Source organism: Leptonychotes weddellii, chromosome 12, assembly GCF_054177405.1.
Source record: "Leptonychotes weddellii isolate Sample4059 chromosome 12, ASM5417740v2, whole genome shotgun sequence".
In the NCBI taxonomy this organism is placed as follows: Eukaryota; Metazoa; Chordata; class Mammalia; order Carnivora; family Phocidae; genus Leptonychotes; species Leptonychotes weddellii.
The window spans coordinates 11674360-11691537 of record NC_138380.1 but is presented as its reverse complement, the minus strand read 5'-3'; the positions used below and the strand labels follow the sequence as shown (position 1 = coordinate 11691537).

General features: G+C 40.0%; 1 long non-coding RNA gene across 1 annotated transcript in view; it reads left to right on the top strand.

The window, feature by feature from the left end:
- Positions 1 to 17178, top strand: part of LOC145716391 (uncharacterized) — a 31072-nt gene that overhangs the window by 10079 nt on the left and 3815 nt on the right. The window lies entirely within an intron of this gene.

The following is a 17178-nucleotide window of genomic DNA, read 5'->3' as shown; positions in this document are numbered from 1 at the left end:
AAAAAAAAAAAAAAGAATTTTGTATCTATAGGAGTGCCTGGGTGGCTCAGTTGGTTAAGTGTATGACTTTTGATCTCAGCTTAGGTCTTGATCTCAGGGTCATGAGTTCAAGCCACACTCAGCGTGGAGCCTATTTTTTTTAAAAAATAACTGTGTCTATATTGATGAGTGTAATTAGACTATACTTTTTCTTCTTAAAATGTATGGGAGGTTTTGGTGTCAAGTTATGGTAGCTCATAATACAACACAGAGTTTGTTTCCTCTTTCTCTATTCCCTGGAAGAGTTTTGAGATTGGCGTTATTTCTTCTACAGATGTTTGGTAGAATTTGCTGGTGAGGTCATCTGGGCCTGGGGTTCTCTTTGTGGAAAAGTTTTAAATTACAGATTCCTTTTTTTGATTGTCATTATTCTTAAGTTATTCTTTGAAATTTCACTCACTGACCATCTGATGTGGGACTCTGGGTTTTTCTTTATTCTTATTCAGTTTCGATAAGTTGTATATTTTCTACAAAGTTGTCTATGTAACCTAAATTTTAATATTTATTATCATAGTAGGCCATGGGTTATCAGTTTTCAAAGAACCAATTTTTGGCTTAGGTAATCTTCTCTACCATATGTTTTCTATTTTATTTTTTCCAAGTCTTGATTATCTTCTTTCTTTTCTATTTGGGCTGAATTTGCTGGAATTTTTTTTCTAACTTATTAATGTGGATGCTTAGCACATTGATTTTCAACCTTTTTTCTTTTCTAATATGCATTTTAAAGAAATGATGACTTTTGGGGGAAGGAGGCAGTGCTCCAGAAAGCAACACAGCCTAGAATGGTCAATGGACCATTTAAAAGGCTCTTTTTAAGGGGCATGATACCCTGTGTAAATTACAGACACACACTCTCATGGTAAGGTTGGTCCAGTCTCTTCTGTCCTGACTGACTCCTCTCACCCTGGCTTTTGGTGATTCATCTTTGTATCCCACAATTGAGGTAGATTTTGTGATCCTAGGAGAGGCAAACTCTTTCTGCTTAGGGGGAAGCATGGTTAGAAAAAAAAGTGGTCTTTGGAATCACATAGAACTAGGTGTGAATCCTATCTCACCTGCCAGAGAGACCTAGATACACTTTTAGCCATTTTCCTTAACAGTAAAATAGGTTGGTAATGGCTACTTAGCAAGGAAATTGTGAGGACTAACAAAGAGAATATGTGAACTACATAGTGTTTGCTATTAGTCATTCCTATCGATTTAAGGTCTAACATACCCTCCTCAGAGTTACCACAATCTTAATGTTGCTGGACTTGGTCAACAGGAATTCCATAAATTAACCTCTGTTTTGGACACCTATTACCATCAGATCAGACTCCCTGAGTTGTTTGCTCTTAAAATGTTTTCTATATTTTAAAATTTCTGAATCCAAAAGTTCTCTCAAAGTTCCCAGTTTCTCCACTCTTTTGCCCTGGGGGGCAGGAGTTCATCCTTGGCTACACATCAGAATGTTGGAAATTCTTATTTAATGGAAACATCCTGCCTTTGAACTGCCCACTGTCAGCATTAGCATTCTTAGAACTCCACATTTATATTGCATCATATCCTCTCTAACCCATTTTGAGTTCTTAACTGAGTTGTAATAATTTGGAGAGAATGTATTATTTTCCAATAGTACCATGGGGCATTAGCGTCACTAGGATGAGAGAAAATGTTTGCAAGAGAGTTTGGAAACCCCAAAGGAAACATGCATTTGCTTCACAAATTTGTCTGTAGTTAGCTTTCCCAGTAAGTAGACGTGCCCCTTCTCTGGGGCAGCTGAGGATCTATATAGTTTGTGGCTTCGTTTTCCCATCTTCGAAGTGATAGATAATGGTGTCAGTGGTCAGTATCCACTGAATGGATTTTGAATAAATATTTATGTGATTTATTAATAATAATAGCAACATAATACCTACACCACAGAGTCAGGGAGATTGGAAAGTACTGTGGTTAAACATAAGAGTTTAAGAGCCAGACAACCTGGGTTTGAAGCCCAGCTTCACTACTTACTACTCACACGATGTTTGGCGAGTTACTTAAGCTTTTTTTTTTTTTTTTTTTTTAAGATTTTATTATTTATTTGACAGAGAGAGACACAGTGAAGAGAGGGAACACAAGCAGGGGGAGCGGGAGAGCGAGAAGCAGGCTCCCCGCAGAGCAGGGAGCCCGATGCGGGGCTCAATGCAGGGCTCTATCCCAGGACCCTGGGATCATGACCTGAGCCAAAGGCAGGTGCTTAACGACTGAGCCACACAGGCACCTGTTACTTAAGCTTTTAAAACTTCACTTTCTTCATCTGTAAAATGGCAATAATAATAGCATCTACTTTGTAGGGCTGTTAGAGGATTAAATGAAGTAATTTCTGGTATTTAAGTGCTCTATAAAAATCTTTTTATGATTGTTCTTAAATAGTACTCATGGTGATTAAAGTATTGAAGTAAGTAGGTGTGAAAGTCCCAGCACAGTAGGTGCTTAATAAATGTGAGAAATTGATAATTATTTTTCTCTTTTAACATTTCTTTCTCTATCAACCGAACAGCAAAGATGGAAATTAAATGGCAGGAGCACCTGGTAGGCTCAGTTGGTAGAGCATAAGACTTGATCTTGGGGTCCTGAGTTTGAGCCCCATGTTGGGTGTAGACTTTGCTTAAAAAAAAATCAAATGGCAAAGTGGTTAAGGACCTGGACTCTAGAATCAGACTCTCAGGGTTCAAATCCTAAATCTAATGTTTACTAGCTGTGCAAACTTAGGCAAGTTACTTAACTTTTCTCTGCCTCCCTTTCCTCATCTATAAAGTTAGTGTAATAATAGAATCTACCTCACAAAATTATTATGAGGATTAAATGAGTTATTAGTAAAGTTATCTAATTACAGCCTCCACACACAGGGATGTATACACTGTATTAAATAAAAGATATTTTATTTGTTAATTTTTAATCCCAAATTCCAGGTGCATAAATCCTCATTATGTAAAAACATATGGTGGGTGATTGACACATTTCCAGTTGGGTGAACTGTGGTTTAGTTATATTGTAACAGCTAGAGTTTGAAAACTAAGGAAAGAGAAACACAGAAGCCAAGTATATACAGACTGACTCCAACTTAAGATTTTTCACCTTTATGATAGTGCGAAAATGACACACATTCATTGGAAACTGTACTTGGAATTTTGGATTTGGGTCTTTTCCTGGGTTACTGATATGTAGGATGATCCTCTCTGGATGCTGGGCAGCTGCAGCTCCCAGTAAGCCATGCAATCACAAGGGTCAACAACTGATACATTTAAAACTATTCTGTACCCATACAGTCATTCTGTTTTTCACCTTTGGTATTCAATAAATTATATGACATATTCAACACTTTATTATAAATTAGGCTTGTGTTAAACTAAAAGGCGACCTATAGAATGGGAGAAGATATTTGCAAATGACATATCCAACACAGGGTTAGTATCCAAAATATATAAAGAACTAATACAACTCAACACACCCAAAATGAAATAATCCAATTAAAAATGGGCAGAAGACATGGAATAGACATTTTTTCCAAAGAAGACATCCAGATGGCCAACAGACACATGAAAAAATGCTCAACATCACTCATCATCAGGGAAATGCAAATCAAAACCACAATGAGATATCACCTCACACCTGTCAGAATGGCAAAAATCAACAACACAAGAAACAGCAGGTGTTGGTGAGGATGTGGAGAAAGGGGAAAACTCATGCACTGTTGGTGGGAATGCAAACTGGTGTGGCCACTGTAGAAGACAGTATGGAGTTTCCTCAAATAGTTAAAAATAGAACTACCCTATGATCTAGAAGTTACACTACTAGGTATTTACCCCCAAAATACTCAAATGCTAATTCAGGGGTGCCTGGGTGGCTCAGTCGGTTGATCGTCTGTCTTTGGCTCAGGTCATGATCCCAGGGTCCTGGGATTGAGTCCTGTGTCTGGCTCCCTACTCAGTGGGGAGTCTGCTTCTCCCTCTACCCCTCACCCCCTGCTTATGATCTTTCTCTCTCTCTCACTCTCACTCTCAAATAAATAAAATCTTAAACCCCCCCAAAACAAAAATACTAATTCAAAGGGACACATGCACCCCAATGTTTATTGCAGCATTATCTACAAGAGCCAAATTATGGAAACAGCCCAAATGTCCATTGACTGATGAATGGATAAAGACGAGGTGGTATATGTATACAATGGACTATGACTCAGCCATCAAAAAGAACAAAATCTTGCCATTTTCAATGACATGGATGGATCAAGAGTGTATTATGCTAAGTGAAATAAGCCAGTCAGAGGAAGACAAATACTATATGATTTCACTCATATGTTGAACTTAAGAAACAAAACAAATGAGCAAAGGGAAAAAGAGAGAGAGAGGAAAACCAAGAAACAGACTCTTAACTATAGAGAACTGATAATTACCAGAGGGGAGGTGGGTGGGGGATGGGTGAGACAGGTGATGGGAATTAAGGAGTGCACTTGTTGTGATGAGCACCGGATGTTGTATGGAAGTGTTGAATCACTGCATTGTACACCTGAAACTAATATTACACTGTATTTTAACTAACTGGAGTTTTAAAACTTTAAAAAAATAAATTAGGCTTGAGTTTGATGATTTTGCCCAAGTTTAGGCTAATGTAAGTGTTCTGAGCACATTTAATGTAGGCTAGGCTAACCTGTGATGTTCAGTAGGGTTTATAGTGATGTAATGCCATCCTAAGTTGAAGAAGATCTGTATAGGTACAATATTAATAAATATTCAACACTTACTACATATATGACTGATTTATATACTTGACATGAATTTTCTTGTTTAACTGTTACCACAATCCTTTGAGGTAGCAGTTAATCTCTACGTTACAGATGAAAGAAATGAGGCTGAGAGATTATGTAACTTGCCTAATGTCAGAGTAGAGTTGGGTTAACTCCGAGTCTGTCTCCACAGCCCCTGCATGCCACTATCTTGCCCTATGGCCTTCCCAGTGAAATGAGCAAAATGGTGCCCTGCAGTTCATGGGGTTAGGCCAGTGGTTCTTCACACTTTGAGTCATTGACCCCCCTGAGATACAAATGGACTCTCAGAAAAAAATGCACACACCAGGTTAAGTTTTCCTGGTCGAGGAAGGGATGTCAAATTCAAATAATATAAACAAGTTTTTCCTTCTAAAATTTATTTGACCGTTTATAGAGCGCAAAAATGAACATGTACTCCAAGACACTCCTGGATCTTGCTATTAATACAAAAATAAATGCATTAATGAATAAATTTAGAAGAGCTTAAGGCTGGCTTGGTGAAAAGTGCAGTCATCCCTTCTGGCACACAATGCTGGACTGACAGCAGATTTCTCTGACAATTATATTCATAGTTAAATCTCTGAAGTAGAGAGGCAACAGATACGAAGGTGTGTTAGTATGTTTTTCTTGAGGAGGTCAAGGAACAATGACACTTTGCCACAGTGCCTAGAACACTTGCCTTTGCCAGAGCCCTCAGCCTTGCCTTGCTTTCCCAACAGAGAGCATTTGTTTAGGATCCAACTCTCACACACAGAAGCCACACGGTACTTCAGTTTTATATGAAGCATCTACCATTTTTGTCACCCGTCATACATTTACTCTTCTTCTGGGTTAGAGCACCTTGACTTTCCTTTGGCAAATCAGTTCTTCCATGACTTAATCCATATAGGTTGTGGACTGGGTGGGGCTCCTTTCTTTCTCCAGAGGTGGAACATAAGGCCCAGGCCTGACTAATCAGGAGTGGGCAGTGATCCAAATTGATTCAATTAGTGTGAATTCAGGGACTCATAAGGAGGTATTAGGAAAAGGTGCTTTCTTCTGTGCTGGAATCCCACCTGGGAGGATGAGAGCCCAGAGGGCCTCTGTGTGAACCATGAGAATGAAGCTTAGGGGGGCGCCTGGGTGGCTCAGTTGGTTAAGCGGCTGCCTTCGGCTCAGGTCATGATCCCAGGGTCCTGGGATCGAGCCCCACATAGAGTTCCTTGCTCAGTGGGGAGCCTGTTTCTCCCCTGCGTGCTGTTCCCCTTGCTTGTGCTCTCTCTCTCTCTGTGTCAAATAAATAAATAAAATCTTTAAAAAAAAAAAAAAGAATGAAGCTTAGGGATGGAAAGAAACTTCGTCCTGATAATATCATCTGGGTTCCTGGATCAAGTCATGCCTGAAAACCATCCTGAGACTTTTATTTTGGGAGAGAGAGAGAGGGTGTGTGAGTGGGGTGGGGGAGGGGCAGAAGGAGGAGAGAATCTCAAGCAGGTTCCACACTTAGCGTGGAGCTCAATGTAGGGCTTGATCTCAAGACCCTGATATTAGGACCTGAGCCAAAATCAAGAGTTGGATGCTTAACCAACTAAACCACCTAGGTGCCCCCATCCTGAGACTTTTCAATGACAAACCAAAACCCTTTGCTCATGCCAGTTTGACTTGAGTTTCTGTCACTTGGCACAGGAAGTCATAACTGATGTTGCATCTAACAGACTATGGAACTATGCTCAGGCTCTCTCTCTCAAATAAATAAATAAAATAAAAATAAAAAGTTTTATTTATTTGAGAGAGAGTGTGCACAAGCGGTGGGGGAAGGGGCAGAGGGAGAGGGAGAAGCAGGCTCCCCACTGAGCAGGGAGACAGGTGTGGGGCTTGATCCCAGGACCCTGAGATCATGACCTGAGCCAAAGGCAGATGCTTAACCTTAAGACTGAGCCACCCAGGCACCCCAATAAATAAAATCTTCTTAAAAAATTCTTTTTTTATCTTAAAAAATCTGCTTGTTTTTTAAACTATAGTAATCTTGGGGTGCCTGGGTGGCTCAGTCAGTTAAGCATTGGACTCTTGATTTCAACTCAGGTCATGATCTCAGGGTCATGAGATCTAGCCCCATGTGGGGCTCTGTGCTGGGCGTGAAACCTGCTTAAGATTCTCTCTCTCCCTCTCCCTCTGCTCCTCCCCCTGCTCTCTTGCATGCTCTCTCTCTCTCTAAAATAAATAAACAAGATCTTTAAAAAAATAAAATATAATAATCTTTTTTTTTCCAGTGGATTTTCTGGATTTTTTTTTTACGTAGGCTCTATGCCCAACATGGGGCCTGAACTCACGACTCTGAGATTAAGAGTCACATGCTCTACTGATTGAACCAGCCAGGTGCCCCCAAAATACAGTAAATCTTAGCGATTTTTGAGAACTTCTAGAGACCTCCACAGATACCTAACGATTAATTGCCATGTTGCATATATTGCCTTCCCATAAGCATAGTGCTTATGAACGTGTATACATCCATAACAATCAGGCAAGGACAGAAGAAGCTGCATGGAATTCGGATGCTGGGATCATGCACCAGCCGCCTGGGGCACAGGATTCTGAAAATTAATGTTTTGGCAAAATTATCTGTTATTACATGATGCAGACTTTAGAATCATTAAAAAGTAGCAAAACCTTGAATGCTAAATCCCCAATGCCAAGGATTAACTATATTGCCTTACTGTGTTAATTTGTCCAACTGCAATTTATTTCATTTTCCTTCCATTTCATCGAGTCAGATTTTTTCTTCAAAAGCCTTCCTATCTAATATCCATGTTCCTGAGTGAATTTTGGGTACAAATACATTTGGTAGCCACTATAACAAAATGAAAATATTGGAAATATTCTGGCTCCTTGTTTACTTTAAAACAAACATTTAATCTTTCCCTCAAGTCCCCAATTTATTAACCTTTACATTTTACATTTTTGTGTACTTACTGAAACAGGAAAAGCGGAGACATTTAAATGGGTTTCAGTTTAAGAGAAGCTGGTATTTGAGAAGCAAGATTTATGAAAATACTATTTGAGGGAGTGATTATGTATATAATAAAAAATTTTCGCTTTAAACAAAACTTCCTCTATGTTTCCTATTAATAGTCGTCCTACCAAGTAAGCTGTTTGACTTAATGTATAAAATTTTACTTAGAATTCTAGAAATTGGGGCGCCTGGATGGCTCAGTTGTTAAGTGTCTGCCTTCGGCTCAGGTCATGATCCTGGAGTCCCAGGATCGAGCACCTCATCGGGCTCCCTGCTCAGCGGGAAGCCTGCTTCTCCCTCTCCCACTCCCCCTGCTTGTGTTCCCTCTTTCGCTGTGTCCCTCTCTGTCAAATAAATAAATAAAATCTTAAAAAAAAAAAAGAATTCTAGAATTTCAGAGCAGAAAGAATACTTGATGATTTCACATTTCTGTAAGCCAAGGAAAGAGGAGTTAATTTGCCCAGTCAATGGTTGGTTGTTTAGTAGCAGTTGGGAATTTGTTGCCAATAGACCCAGCTTGTTGCCAGTAGACCAAACCTTCTTCTTCTTCTTCTTTTTTTACAAGATTTTATTTAGTTATTTGATAGAGAGAGTGAGTATGAGTGGGGGCAGGGGGTGGCAGGAGAGGCAGAGGGAGAAGCGGACTCCCTTGCTGGGCAGGGAGCCCTACGTGGCGCACCATCCCAGGACCCATGAGATCACGACCTGAGCTGAAGTCAGCCACTTGACTGACTGAGCCAACCAGGAACCCCAACACACCTTCTTTTTAAAAGAGGTTCTTTAGGGGGCGCCTGGCTGGCTCAGTTGTTGGAGCATGCAACTCTTGATCTTGGGGTTGTGAGTTCAAGCCCCAAAATTGGCTGTAGAAATCACTTAAAAATAAAATCCTCAAAAAAAAAAAAGAGCTTCTTCAGGAACTATCCCCAAAAAGAAGTTATTATTTTTTGTGTGATTTTTTTAATGACTTATTTATTTGTTTGAGAGAGAGAGAGAGAGAGTGTGTGAGGGGAAGGGCAGAGGGAGGGAATCTTCAAGCCCCAATCTGGGGCTCAACTCAACGACCCCTGAGATCATGACCTGAGCTGAAACCAAGATTCAGATGCTTTATTGACTGAGCCACCCAGGTGCCCCTATGATTTTTTTAAGTAATCTCTACACCCAAAAAGAAAGTTCTTTAGAAGAAAGAAAATGATATAGGTTAGAAACTCAGGTCTACATAAAGAAAGGAAGAACATTAGAGAAGGAATAAAGGTAAAGTAAATCCTTTATTTTCTTTTTCTTAATTGACCTATTAGATAACAGTTGTCCAAAATAATAAGTAGAAACAATGCATATGGTGATTATAGTTTATGGATAAGTAAAATGAATGCCAGTAATGTTACATGGAATGGGAGGGAGGGATTGGGAATACTCTGTTATAATGTTTGCATTACCCATGCAGTGGGATAGTGTTATTTGGAAGTGGACTTGGATTAGGTGTAAATATATATGGTAAACTCTAGGGCAAACATTAAAAAAAAAAAGTTAAAAAACATGTATAATTGATATACTAAGAAACTGGAGAAAATGGAATCATATAAAATGCTCAAATAAAACCACAAAAGACAGAAAAAGAGCAGAAAACAAAATAAAACAAAAAAGAAACATAAAACAGGGTAATTAATAGAAAACAGTAACAAATATGGTAAATATAATCTTATTATGTCAATAATCACTTTGAACATCAGTGGTCTAAATATAACCAATTAAAAAACAGATAGTCTGGGGGTGCCTGGGTGGCTCAGTTGGATAAGCCTCTGCCTTCTGCTCAGGTCATGATCTTGGGGTCCTGGGATAGAGCCCCACATCAGGCTCCCTGCTCAGCAGGGAGTCCTCTCTCCCTCTTCCTCTGCCCCTCCTTCCTGCTTGTGTTCTCTCTCTCTCTCTCAAATAAATAAATACATAAATAAATCTTAAAAAAATAAAAAGATAATCTGAATGGACTTAAAAAAAAAACAAGACCCAACTACATGTTGTCTACAAGAAACCCACTTTAAATATAAAGTGGACAGATGAAAAGATACATTAAAAGTAAAGACATATTAAAAAAAGTAAAGACAGATTTAAAAAGATGGAAAAAGATATACCATGCTAACACTAATCAAAAGAAAGCTGGAATATAATATTAATTTCAGACAAGCAGATTTCAGAGCAAGGAAAATTAACAGGGATAATGTGAGACATAATAATTAAGGGATCAATTTGCCAAGAAGACATGACAGTCCTTAATGTACATACACATATCCAACAACAGAGCATCAAAATATGTGCAGCAAAAACTGTTAGAGCTGCAAGAAGAAACAGATGGATCCACTATTATACTTGGAGACTTCAACACCCGTCTATCAGTAATTGGCAGAAAATCAGTCAGGATTTAGTTGAAATGAACATCATCATCAGTCAACATGATATAATTGACATATATAGACTATTCATCTAACCACAGGAGAATACACTTTTTTCTCAAGGTCACACAGAGCACTCACTATGATAGACCACATCCTGGGCCACAGAAACATCTTAACCCATAAAAAACTCAGACATCATACAGTGTCTGTGCTCAGTCCACAAAGGAATTAAACTAGAAATCAGTAACCAAAAGATAGCTGGGAAATCCTGAAATGCTTGGAGGTTAAATGATGTACTTCTCAATAACACATGGGTCAAAGAAGTCTTATAAGAAATTAAGAATATTTTGAACTAAATGAAACTGAAAATATAACATTTTGAAATTTGTAGTATGTAGTAGAAGCACTGCTTAGAAGAAAATGTATAGCATTGAATGCATATGTTAGAAAAGCAAAATAATCTAAAATCAATAATCTAAGCTTCTATTTTAGGAAACTAAGAAAAAAGGACAAATTAAATATAAAGTAAGCAGAAGAAAGAAAATAAAATTAGAGCAGAAATCAGTGAAATTGAAAACAGGAAATGAATGAAATAAAAAAATAGTTCTTTGAAAAGATCGATAAAAGTAGATAAGCTTCTAGCCAAACTAACTAAGAGAAAAAGAGAGAAGACAGAAATTACTAATATCAGAAATGAAAGAGGGGCATTACTACTGATCCCCTATGTATATTAAAAAGAGAATAAAGGAGGGGCACTTGGGTGCCTCGGTCGGTTAAACATCCGACTCTTGATTTTGGCTCAGGTCATGATCTCAGGGTGGTGAGATTGAGCACTGCGTCAGGCTCTGTGCTCTGCCTGGAATCCACTTGAGATTCTTTCTCCTCCTCCCTTTGCCCCTCCCCCCCAACACTTTCTTTCTCTCTCTCTAAAATAAATAAATAGGGTGCCTGGGTGGCTCAGTCGTTGGGCGTCTGCCTTCGGCTTGGGTCATGATCCCAGGGCCCTGGAATCGAGCCCCGCATTGGGCTCCCTGCTCAGCGGGAAGCCTGCTTCTCAACTCTCCCACTCCCCCTGCTTGTGTTCTCTCTCTCGCTGTCTCTCTCTGTCAAATAAATAAAATCTTTAAAAATAAATAAATAAATATTTTATTTTTAAATTAAAAAAACATTTTATTTATTTATTTGACAGAGAAAAAGCACAAGTAGGGGGAGCAGCAGAGGGAGAGGGAGAAGCAGGCTCCCCACTGAGCAGGGAGCCCGATGTGGGGCTCAATCCCAGGACCTTGGGATCATGACCTGAGTGGAAGGCAGACACTTAACTGACTGAGCCACCCAGGTGCCCCATAAATCTTTTTTAAAAAAGGAGACTAAAGGAATATTTGAGTAATTCTATGTTTACAAATTTGATAATCTAGATGAAATGGACCACATCCTTGAATCTATCAAAATTCATACAAGAAGAAAGAGATAATCTGATTTTGCCTTTATCTATGAAAGAAACTAAATCTGCGATTCATAACCTTCCAAAACAGAAAGCACCAGATGGATTCACTGGTGAATTCTCCCAAACATTTAAGAAAGAAGTGATGTCAATTTCTTTGAGGCAATAGAGGCAGAGGGAGCACTTCCTAACTTAGTCTATGAGGCAAGTATTTCCCTAATACCAAGACCAGACAAAGACTTAGGAGAAAACTACAGACTGATATCTCTCATGAACATTGATGAAAAAATCCTCGACAATATATTAACAAATCAAATCTGACAACATGTAAAACGAAGTACATACCACATTCACGTGGGATTTATTCCATATGAAAAATCATCTGATCATATCAGTACATGTAGAGAAAGCATTTGACAAAATAGTACATGGAGAATGATTTTTGTATATATCTACTTGTAAATAACTATTTTGTACATCCATATAAAGTCTATACAGCAAAATTCTGACAGATGAGTTTTATTTTCTTTTTGCTTCTAAGTTTTCTGTAAAATTTTCTAGAAAAGAGCACTAACCATGACTTTAAAAACCTTTATTGGTAGGGTGCCTCAGTGACTCAATGGGGTAAGCAGCCAATTCTGAATTTTAGCTCAGGTTCTGATCTCAGGGTGGTGAAATCGAGCCCCACGTCTGGGCTCCACACTCAGTGGGGAGCCTGCTTAAGATTCTCTCTCTCTCTCTCTCTCTCTCAGGGCGCCTGGGTGGCTCAGTCGTTAAGCGTCTGCCTTCGGCTCAGGTCATGATCCCGGGGTCCTGGGATCGAGCCCCACATCCGGCTCCCTGCTTGGTGGGAAGTCTGCTTCTCCCTCTCCTACTCCCCCTGCTTGTGTTCCCTCTCTCACTGTGTCTCTCTGTCAAATAAATAAATAAAATCTTTAAAAAAAAAAAAAGATATTTTCTCTCTCTCTCTCTCCCTCTGCCCCTCTTACCCTTGCTCTCTCTCTCGCAAAAACAAAACAAAACAGAAAAACCAAAAACTTTTATTGATTTGGCAAGAGTCCACTACTAGAAACTCTTCTTAAAAGATCACAGCTAAAGGGAATAAGGTCACAAGTCTTCCAGTGCCCTGCTGATGGGGGTAATATTGGGACCTGGAATGAACTTCCCCTGATAGAGTGCTCAAGTGGCCAGATTTGGTGTTTCCAAACTGCAGGCAAAATGTAGACAACAGAGCAGCATAGAATCCTGTCCCCACCTCTTCCCCATAGTCTCATTTTGTATAAACCCTGGTAATTGCTGTCATCAATGGAGAGAGATCAGTTTCTTTTTGAGGTCAATTTTAACGTCATCCTAAGCAAGTGATCTTATACAAGTCAGTCATACACATGCACACACAGACTTGACTACAATGCTGAAGATTCAAAATACAGGTGTTTATAGTATTGACTCTGAGCAATCTAGTTTTTTTTTTTTTCTTCAGATTTACAAATAGGGCTATATGGTTTTGTTAAAGCCTAAACCAACTTTATTTTCCTTGAACTGTCTGTCAGCCCCGTCTGGTCCCTAGAAAGAGGTTTTCCAATTTGGAAATTTGACTTCAGATGGACTTATTGTCATATGCACTGCCGTGCATCTTACTACCTCAGATTATTTCCTCTTAGGTTGGTTGACTGTCAGGAATATTATTATTATTATTTTGAGAGAGAGAGAGAGAGAGTACGAGAGTGAGCCGAGGGGTGGGGGTGGGGTGGGGGAAGGGCAGAGGGAGAGAGAGAGAGAATCTTAAGCACGCTGCATGCCCAGTGCAGAGCCCAACTCGAGGCTCAATCTCATGACCCTGAGATCATGACCTGAGCTGAAATCAAGAGTCAGATGCTTTGGGTGCCTGGGTAGCTCAGTTGGTTAAGCATCTGACTTTGGCTCAGGTCTGTGGCAGATTCGCAGTGCCAAAAGATTGGCATTTGGAGTTAGCTCTATCTAGATTTAAATCCCTGCCCCAATATTTACCAGTTGGGTGAACTTTGGCAAGTCATTCTCTGAGTGGCTCCCTTCATCTAATAAATGTGGATAATACTGGCTTATGGAATTGTCATGATGATTAAGTCAAAAGTCCTTCGTGCAATGTCTGGCACGAAATAGGCAACCAACAAATGGGGACTTGATGCTCATAGCTTTTCTTCTGACCTGACCTCCTTCCAGTTATCTGAGTTGATTCTAGAGGTTTTCCTGATAGGACTACCCTTGCCCTGCTCCAGAAACTTGCTTTTAGTCCACAGTTCCTGCTTCTTCTCTGGCTATTTGTTCTCTCTCATTTTGTGGACATTTTGGGTCCCATTATCTTGATTCTACATTCTGTTCTTGTAATTCTAGTTCTGGGTGGTGACTCACCCTCTCTACCACTCCCACTTGGCTCAGGTTAGAGCCCCACCTGTCAGGTCGCTCCACAGTCAACCTTGTAAACTTGGCAAAACCATTTAAAGTCCTGTACCACATCTGTGCTTCTTTATAGTGCATGCCTGTCAGATCAAAACATAATGATCCAGTTGAGGGAGGCGATGGCTTTTTGCTTGCACATGTCATACAAGATGGAACATTTAAAGCAATGAGCAGAGAACCCTGGAAAAACCATGACATTTTTTTTCCTCCTGAAAAGAATCTTCACTGTCAAAAAGAGTAAGGCAAAAATATACAGTTCAAAGCCCTTAGAGGCAGAATTATCTCTAAGGAGAACACTTTTAATTTTGGATGTCAGTGATTCTTTCATGAATTTGTGCTTTTGAATGAATTTGTTCAGTTGGAACCTAGGGAAGCCTGGCTGCATGGGAGAATAAATCATACACATAAAAGTTTGAGCATGAGTGACTTTATTATCTTAATATAGCTATTGTTTTTAGACAAGTAATACATGCTCATTATATAAAATCTAGAAAATACAAACCACTTTATTTTTAAAAAGATTTTATTTATTTGAGAGAGAAAGGAAAGAGAGAGAGGGAGAGAGAGAGAGCAGAGTGGGGGGAGGGGCATAGGAAGAGGGAGAAGCAGACTCCCCACTGAGCAGGAGCCTGACCCAGGGCTTGACAGCTGGGTTCAGTCCCAAGATCCTGGGATCACAACCTTAGCCAAAAGCAGATGCTTAAACAACTGAGCCACCCAGGCACTCCAGAAATACAAAACCCTTTAAAGAGAAAATAATCAAGAAATAATCCTAACATTTTGGTGTATTTCTTTCTTACTGATTTTTCTTTATAAAATTTGGATCATACAGTTTTATATCCTACTCTTTGCGCCTACTGGCATCTCTTGAGTGTTCTTCTACATCCTTAAAAACTCCTTTATTTATTTTTTAAAGTTTTATTTAAGTAACTTCTACACCCCACGTGGGGCTCAAACTCACAACCCCAAGATCAAGAGTCACATGCTCTTCCTACTGAGCCCGCCAGGTGTCCCCTTAAATACTCCTTTAAAATGCTATTTTTAATGGCTTCTTATCATTCCATTGAATGACTATTATGATTTATTCATCTAACCCCTGTTGTTGGACATTTGTGAATCCTATTACAAATAGTATTTCAGTGTAAATATTTGAACCTTCATTTTGGAGTACTTATCTAATTATACCCTTAAAATAGGTTCTTTTTTTTTTTTTAAAGATTTTATTTATTTATTTGACAGAGAGAGACCCAGCAAGAGAGGGAACACAAGCAGGGGAGGGGGAGAGGGAGAAGCAGGCTCCCCGCGGAGCAGGGAGCCTGATGTGGGGCTAGATCCCAGGACCCTGGGATCATGACCTGAGCTGAAGGCAGGTGCTTAACGACTGAGCCACCCAAGCGCCCCTGAAATAGGTTCTTTTTGAGCATTTTACATTTCCAAGGTCCTCTGGCTGTTTGTGGAGCTCTGATTGCTGTTCATGCTGCACCGTGGGGGTCAGCTGCAGTGGGGTTAAATGACCACAGAGGCCTTGGGTGGAGGATTCTCTCTGGCAGGAACTATTTTTATTCCCTTCTAGAAGAGGGCTCCTCCCAGTGAGTTTTAGCTGCTTGGCACACAGGAAATTGTACACTTGACAAAGGCTTGCTGGCTTGTTCTGAATGAGCTTCTTTCTGTGTCTCTGTCAGCTCCTGCAGACTGTGTGAGTTCCCACAGGGAGGTGCCCTGGCCACGCCTCTAAGCAAAGGCCTTTGTTGGCAAGTAATCTCCTTCCCCAAGTGGGGTGCTTGCAAGGCCTGCCTCTGTGGAAGGGGGTGGAGGAATGGAAATTCATACCCGTGAGGCTCTCTTTGGGAAGATGGTTCCTCGATGCCAGGCTGGAGTTGGGGGTTAGCCGGGTAAGCCCGGGCTATGCTGTGGTGAGCCTGGGTGTGTGTGTGTGTGTGTGTGTGAGAGAGAGAGGGAGAGAGAAAGAGAGAGGTAAATAAATAAGCTTTTCTCCCCTTGAAATTCTCTGGCACCCTCCAAAGACTATCCATGTTTCTCTCTTTTATGAGATGACTCCTCTTTGTATTAGTCTCCCAGGTGCTGCAACAAAATATCATATACCGGGTGGGGTAAACAACAAAACCTTATTTTCTTATGGCTCTGGAGAATGGAAGTCCCAGATTGAAGTGCTGGTCAGTTAGGTTCCTCATAAGGGCTCTCTTCCTGGCTGTTTTTGTCCTCAATGGCCTTTCTTCTGTGGCCAAGAGAAAAGAGAGATCGAGGGGGGTGGAGACAGAGACCTCCTCCTCTTCTTCTTTTTATGAGGCCACCAGTCCTATTGGATTAGGGCCTCATCCTTACGACTTTATTTAAACTCCTACCTCCTAAAGACCCTATCTAGGTGAGAGGAGGAGCAAGATGGCAGAGGAGTAGGAGACCTAAATTTCGTCTGGTCCCAGGAATTCAGCTAGATAGTTATCAAACCATTCAGAACACCTACAAACTCAAGAGGAGATTGTAAGAAAAGAATAGTAGCAATTCTATGAACAGAAAAGCGACCACTTTCTGGAAGTTTCAGGTCTCTTCTGACTTGTTTAGTGTATATTTTTCTAGGGTTGTTGTTACCCAGTTAGCATTTTGTTCTCTCATTCATCTATTCTCCTCTGGGCAAAATGACAAGACAGGAAAAATCACCTCAAAAATAAGAACAAGAGGCAGTACCGACTGCCAGGGACCTAATCAATAGGGACATTAGTAAGATGTCGAAACTAGAGTTCAGAATGACGATTATAAAGATACTAGCTGGGCTTGAAAAAAGCATGGAAGATACTAGAGAAACCCTTTCTGGAGAAATAAAAGAACTGAAATCTAACCAAGTCAAAATCAAAAAGGCTATTAATGAGGTGCAATAAAAAACGGAGGCTCTAACTGCTAGGATAAACGAGGCAGAAGAGAGAATTAGTGAGATAGAAGACCAAATGATGGAGAATAAAGAAGCTGAGAAAAAGAGAGATAAACAACTACTGGATCACGAGGGGAGAATTTGAGAGATACGTGATACCATAAAGTGAAACAACATTAGAATAATTGGGATCCCAGAAGAAGAAGAAAGAGA